Source organism: Littorina saxatilis, linkage group LG17 (genome assembly GCF_037325665.1).
Source record: "Littorina saxatilis isolate snail1 linkage group LG17, US_GU_Lsax_2.0, whole genome shotgun sequence".
NCBI classification, from domain to species: Eukaryota; Metazoa; Mollusca; class Gastropoda; order Littorinimorpha; family Littorinidae; genus Littorina; species Littorina saxatilis.
In genome coordinates this window covers 50,066,316-50,073,815 of record NC_090261.1, presented here as the reverse complement: position 1 = coordinate 50,073,815, position 7,500 = coordinate 50,066,316, and the positions used below count along the sequence as shown (strand labels likewise).

The 7,500-nt window shown below is 42.0% G+C and overlaps 1 protein-coding gene and 1 long non-coding RNA gene across 2 annotated transcripts in view; one reads left to right on the top strand and one right to left on the bottom strand.

Annotated features, from left to right (window-relative positions):
• Positions 1–7,500, bottom strand: part of LOC138953807 (alpha-mannosidase 2x-like) — a 41,909-nt gene that overhangs the window by 25,561 nt on the left and 8,848 nt on the right. The gene's annotated exons all lie outside the window — the stretch shown is intronic.
• Positions 5,011–7,500, top strand: part of LOC138953818 (uncharacterized) — a 455,396-nt gene continuing 452,906 nt past the window's right edge. Inside the window, exon 1 of the long non-coding RNA XR_011451616.1 lies at positions 5,011–5,253. This is a non-coding gene — a long non-coding RNA (uncharacterized lncRNA). The remainder of the gene's footprint in view (positions 5,254–7,500) is intronic.

Genomic DNA, 7,500 nt, shown 5'->3' with positions numbered 1-7,500 from the left:
TTGCCTTGCTTGTATCTTCCCTGCAAGCGGCTAAACATTTTGTCAGATAAGTTTTGTCTAATTAGTGTTTGTCTGTGCACTCAAAAGACCGCTGGCTCGATATATCTGTGAACGTAACGTTCTTGGCAATAATTAAACGTGCCAACAACATACCTTTCGTGGGTTTTTTTATTCTGAATTTTGACTGTGATATCAACATTTATCAATCTGAATGTCGAGAAAGCTGAAATCATATCAGATCGAGGCGTAATGATTCAGCCTTTCGAGACATTCAGACTTAAATGTTGATATCACAGTCAAATCTAACGATAACGATTTTATTGCATTCGATTTCGGAACAGTAGGAATCATAAACCGGTCTAAGAAAGTCAGACAAATGCAAGGGAGGCTACTGTCTTCTATTTAATGTTGGAAATGTTGGATCGTCTTTTCCTGCTTTCGTAACTTTGCTGCTCTTACTTTTATTTTTCAGTAACTGGTTCTTTTTCTAAGACAAAATAAGGCATTTGTAATGAAAAAAGAACAAAAATATACGGTCGAAACAGATCACCAACAAAGGCTAACAAGTTCAGTGGAGTTGCCAGTTGGAAGGAACAGCGAAGAATGTCCCAGTTACTTCCTCAGTCGTACTCTTTTTGACTGTTCGATTTGGCAATTCTGAACGATGGCAGGAACTGAAGTGCGCCAGGCAGTATCAGCGAAGTCCTCTCGGTGGCTCATTTTCTGTGCCCAAGAAAGCTTCCAGGTATATTTGTCGGTATCGGCGGACTGCATAATAATGTTGTCGAAGCTCAGTCTCGCTTACGACGCATCCAAAATGGCGTCCTCCGACGGCGCTGTGACTGTGTGAAAGATGCTGAAAGTTGTTCGGTTGATGTTGTATGGCTACGACTAAGAAAGGTGGACAATGGTTCATGCAGGTGCGAACTGTTTAAATCGGCTGCTCATTTCCTTTTTGTGAGTGGTGTGCGCTGAAACACTGCAAGAGATCTCACAGTTTTCTAAGTACTGCTACTACTGGTACTTTGAAGGTCAGCTTTGTTTATGGCTGTTCCAACTACCTCAGTCGGTTTGTTTGTTTGCTTAACGCCCAGGCGACCACGAAGGGCCATATCAGGGCGGTGCTGCTTTGACATATAACGTGCGCCACACACAAGACAGAAGTCGCAGCACAGGCTTCATGTCTCACCCAGTCACATTATTCTGACACCGGACCAACCAGTCCTGGCACTAACCCCATAATGCCAGACGCTAGGCGGAGCAGCCACTAGATTGCCAATTTTAAAGTCCGGGGTTCTAACCCACGACCTCCCGATCACGGGGCGGACGCCTTACCACTAGGCCAACCGTGCCGGTACCTCAGTCGGTAAGATTGTAACATTCTTTTCTACTACTTCTCTGTTAAAGCTGGGTGGAAAAAGTTTGATTTTATTCATTGCACAGCTTAATCTTTCTGATTCAATTACTTTTCTTTTATAAACTTGTGATTTAAAAAAAAGGGAGACATTTGTTTCCTTCAGGTGAGATTTTATTCTTCAAAATTAAAATTGATAAACTACTTCCTGAACGATATCAAATTCGCTGGGAACTTCCTGCCCGATGTCAATTGATATATACAGTTCCTAGTTGACCAATGACAACAGCAGTTTTTGTCATGTGATCAGTAAAACATGCGATAAAACCGTATTACTGTTTTGTTTTGTGGACTATATTTTAAATAAGAAGGATACGAGTATCCTAAAAAAAAAACAGCGCAGGTATCCTTGCACCATCCTCAGATTTGAGGGCGAAGTGGCCACTTTTTGTCAGTTTTTGGCTCATCGTAACTAACGACGTTCTAGACGTTGAAACCCAACTTCAGAGGCGAGAGAATCACCAGACAGTGACGACCCTCCGTGGAATTTCGTTCTTAAAGCCTCCAGTCCCTGTCCCTTTGGAAATCAGCAAACCCTGGACCGAAAAAATCTTTGCTGACAGATTTCCTGAATTTCCCCGTAACGCCCTGAATAACAAAGAAAGTCAGGAAAAAAGCACGAGCTTCGTGTCAGGAGTTTCCAGGTCTCAGGTCAAAGTGTCCCGATCCTAACACTGAAGCATGGTTTAGTACTGATTTTATTTTGTGTATATCAGTCACCCACACAACGACTGCTGAATTGCAACTGAATGATCAGTGACAAAGGAAACATCTCACAGGAATAACCTTACAAGTCACAGTACCGAGGGACTAGCAGTCAGGCCTAATAGTAGGTCAGATAGTTCACGAGCGGTTACCACGTGCAAAGCCTGCACTGCACACGACAGCACAGCACGGCTAATGCCACACAAGAATGTGCTCGTTTCTCTCTGTCTCCTGTACTCATTTGTCGTTGTTTCCCGTTGAAACACACAAGTCATTAGTCACTTGTAATCAGTCCACACGGCTCGTTATTCACAACATCACGGGCTCTTCTCGTGTAGTATCCACTGGTGAACACAAAGAGTGATGACCAGTCTTGGACAATGGGCAAGTTGGACAGGTATGCTGATGACCTGACAATTACCCGCCGGCTTCGCACCATCGTTACACTAACTGCATGGTTTGGACACTTTCGTCGCTTGAAATGTGTCTAGTTTCTTGGAGGAAGACTTCTGTTGGTGAAATGCGCGAGAGAGAAAACATTGCACGTACAGAAGGCTAATGAGTAACTACGTCGACCAGTCTTCGAAATTGGATTGGACAGGTAGGCCGCCAGGTATGCCGCTCATCACGTGACAATTACCTGTCTTTGTTCTGTATGGATAACTGGCGCTGTTATATTGCCACGGACATTTCTCCAATTTGTTCACAACTTGATATAATGATGAGTATCCGCTGGTTGACAGACGGAGTAATGGTCAGGCTTAACAACGGACAGGTATGCTGATTACCTGACAATTACCTGTCTTCATACCATCGTTACATTGTGGAGAGAACTAGCGCTGTCTCATTTGCCACAAAAGATTTCTTCAGTTTTTGACAACATTGTGCTGCCGATACATGGCACCATGCTGGATTCTGTCTGCTTTGAGAAAATGGCAACATGGACTGGGTGTACCGCTACATGTGGAGCTATAATTATGTCTCCGTCTGTCTCTCTGTCTGCCCGTTTCACTCTCTGTTTGTCTGTCTCTCTGTCTGCCCGTTTCACTCTCTGTTTGTCTGTCTCTCTGTCTGCCCGTTTCACTCTCTGTTTGTCTGTCTCTCTGTCTGCCCGTTTCACTCTCTGTTTGTCTGTCTCTCTGTCTGCCCGTTTCACTCTCTGTTTGTCTGTCTCTCCAAGCCTCTTCTGCACCCTTTCTCTCTCGGGAAGTCAGTGTGTGTATGTGTGTCAGTGTGTGTCAGTGTGTGTGTGTGTGTGTGTGTGTGTGTGTGTGTGTGTGTGTGTGTGTGTGTGTGTGTGTGTGTGTGTGTGTGTGTGTGTGTGTGTGTGTGTGTGTGTGTGAGGGATGTAGTGGTTAGGACTGAGTTTGTCACTCACACCTTTTCAGGGCCTCGATCACAGAATCAGTCTGGGGGGAACTTAACGTGCATGTTTTAGTCTCTTGAACTTGACCAAGATTCTTCCCAACAGTGTTGTTAAAAGTCAAGATCAAGCATCATAAAGCCTATACGAGGAACATATTACTGATCGGCGAAATGACCTGACAATTCTAAACCAATTCAATTGTTCAACGGTACGTGAATCCGACTCTAAACTGCGAAGTTTCCTGTCGGCTTAGAATCGTGAAAATAACACGTTTCATTATTTTTTGTTTTATCCTCCTCTGATTTCTTTTTGAAATTACAGGAGATTGACAATGCTCTGCTTTCACTCTGTAATTGTTTTTTTTCGTTATTTGTCTAACATCTTCAAGTGTTTTTGAGTCACTTGAGAAAAAGTGACTCTATGTAATCGGTCAGTGTTAGTCTGTCCGGCCGGCCGTCCGGACGGCCGGCCGGGCCGGCCGTCCGTAGACACCACCTTAACGTTGGACTTTTCTCGGAAACTATCAAAGCGATCCGGCTCATATTTTGTTTAGTCGTGACCTCCAATGACCTCTACACTTTAACGATGGTTTCGTTGACCTTTGACCTTTTTCAAGGTCACAGGTCAGCGTCAAAGGAAAAATTAGACATTTTATATCTTTGACAAAGTTCATCGGATGTGATTGAAACTTTGTAGGATTATTCTTTACATCAAAGTATTTACATCTGTAGCCTTTTACGAACGTTATCAGAAAAACAAGGGAGATAACTAGCCTTTTCTGTTCGGCAAACACACAACTTAACGTTGGGCTTTTCTCGGAAACTATAAAAGTGACCGGGCTCAAATTTTATGTGAACGTGACTCCCAGTGACCTCTACACTTTGACGTCTGCTTTGGTGACCTTTGACCTTTTTCAAGGTCACAGGTATGTCTTGAAGGAAAAAAATTGAAATATCATATCTCTGAAACTATTCATCGGATTTGATTCAAACTTTATAGGATTATTCTTTACATCAAATTATTTACATCTGTATTGTGTTGTGAATAGCAATTTCTTCCTGTCCATCTGATGCCTCATATAATATTCAGAACTGCGAAAGTGAATCGATCGAGCGTTTGCTCTTCTTGTTGTATTTGTTGTTGTCGGTTGTTTTTCTTTTTTATCTTCTTTTTTTTCACACACCTTTCCTCTGAATTGCACAGCGTCATGTTTCAGTTCTGCTGCAGTTTCACGCATCTTTTGTCTTTGGTGAAAGAGAAGCTCTTTCAGAAATATTTCCTGTTCCGTTGCTTAGTTACCGCTGTCAGTCAGCGGCATTCACTGACAGAAATACTATCCTCTTCATCCCCACTATATTGACCCGGCTTATGTTTTTATATTTAGTCAAGTTTTGTTTTTAAAATGTAATAGTGCTTCGAGTCAGTCTTTGTTACAGCAAATAATGAAACCGAGAAAATAAGTGGCTATCTACAACGAACATAGAGAAAAGAAAACTCGGGTAGCCAAGGTTGAAACATTTTCCAGAATTCAAAAGTGTTGATGTTTTAACTTTAGACCTAACTGTATTAATTAGCTTCAAAACTGAACTCACACATCGACATCAGAGTGACATAATCACAAGCCTCAGTGGTTCTTCTTTCTGTATTGGACTGCACAAAACAGAAGGTTAGTATAAGACCATACCCGTCGTCGACTTTCTTTTCTTTCTTTATTTGGTGTTTAACGTCGTTTTCAACCACGAAGGTTATATCGCGACGGGGAAAGGGGGTGGGGGGGGGGGGATAGAGCCACTTGTTAATTGTTTCTTGTTCACAAAAGCACTAATCAAAAAGGGGCTTGCAACGTAGTCTACAATATATTACCTTACTGGGAGAATGCAAGTTTCCAGTACAAAGGACTTAACAATTCTTACATACTGCTTGACTAAAATCTTTACAAACATTGACTATATTACAAGAAACACTCAGCAAGGGTAAAAGGAGAAACAGAATCCGTTAGTCGCCTCTTACGACATGCTGGGGAGCGTCGGGTAAATTCTTCCCCCTAACCCGCGCGGGGGGTTCGTCGTCGACAAGTCGTCGCCAGAACTCAGCCTCAACAAAGAACATTTCTGAGACGTGTTCAACATTCCAGGATCCCTCTTTGTCCTGTTCTTTCAATCAAAGCGAAGCTGCACCGCAAGAAAAGGAAAACGATAGGACAGAACACTTGGAAAAGAAAACACCTTAGTTGGGGCGAAGGGATTCTGGTGCCGCACGGTAACCCTAGGACAAGATGAGGATGTATCAATGTGTCAGCAGTAAACTGTGATGGCGTTTACGACATGCTTGTCACCACCCCGCCCTCCCGCTGTATGTCAGGCATGCTTTAGTTTAAGCCAAACCTTCAACTTCCAGGCACAGTCCTCTCCGCGGAAATAGATCGGCTCACCATCTCAGATCGGGCCAGGCTTATATTACATTACATGGGATCAGGCCAGCCCTGTATTTGGTCACATACCAAAATTCAACTTTATGTGCAGCGTGAGAATTATTTTGATAGATGGACTCTATTTGCTTTTAAGAAATTAATTCTTAAATAAATCCCATTCTGCACAGACCATATCCAGGCTGTTGAGTGTTGATATGTGTTACAGGGCCGGACCCGGAACCCCACCCCTGGAAAAAGCATGTACCTTGCTTTGAGTGTTGTTTTTTTTTACTAGTTTTAGCACCAAAACAATGCTGCTCTTAACCCTCAAAACAAGGCCCAGAATGCACCAGATTGCACAGATTTTAACCGTTTTTCAAAAAATTTCCGGGGGAGCATGCCCCCGGACCCCCCTAGTTCGCAGCAGGCGCGCGCTTGTGGCTTCGCCACTTCGCTGATTTGCCCCCCCAAATTTGGTCCGGCCCTGTGTTAACATGGAGGGATGCGCTCTTATTCAAATGTAACACTCTGCTGGATCAATGGTGACTGTAAAGACTATGATGGTCTACAAAGGAAATTTTCTTCAGTAAGTCAAGTCTTGAACTTTCACCACTTGCCGCGCATCACGAACATAATTCAGAGGTCAACTAAAATTCGAAAATACCGGAAGCAAATCTTAAAACAGACAACCGGTCAGACGCATCAACTCAGATTTTCTTTTTCGGATAATTATATATATCATTCAGAAATTACGTGTATGGTGAAATAAAACAACCCCCTGTACAACAGAAGAAGACACACAAAAAATATAAAAAACGCCGCTAAAGATGTCACAAGTTCTTCTCGAAGTGCAATCCAAATCAAAGACAAGAAACTAAAAGCCAACTGTATACTGGTGCGTGGAACTTGCAGTCTCATAAAGAAAAACATTAAACGCTGCCTTCTATCTCGTTGCTAATCGGTGTGGAAACAAAAAGAACTTTACCTCAAAAATATGTTTTCATGCAAATAAATGCTGCCTTCAGGCGTCTGTCTCGTCGCCTATCAGGGTATAGAAAACAAGTCGCGTAAGGCGAAATTACAACATTTAGTCAAGCTGTCGAACTAACAGAATGAAACTGAACTCATTGCATTTTTACAGCAAGAGCGTATACTCGTAGCATTGTCAGTCCACCGCTCGATGCAAAGGCAGTGAAATTGACAAGAAGAGCGGGGTAGTAGTTGCGCTGAGAAGGATAGCACGCTTTTCTTTATCTCTATTCTTTTTAACTTTCTGATCGTGTTTTTAATCCAAACATATCACATCTATATGTTTTTGGAATCAGGAACCCACAAGGAATAAGATGGAATTGTTTTTAAATCGATTTCGGAAATTTAATTTTAATAATAATTTTTATATTTTTAATTTTCAGAGCTTGTTTTTAATCCGAATATAACATATTTATATGTTTTTGGAATCAGAAAATGATGAAGAATAAGATGAACGTAAATTTGGATCGTTTTAAAACAAAATTATTTTTTTTACAATTTTCAGATTTGTAATGACCAAAGTCATTAATCAATTTTTAAGCCACCAAGCTGAAATGCAATACCAAAGTCCGGCCT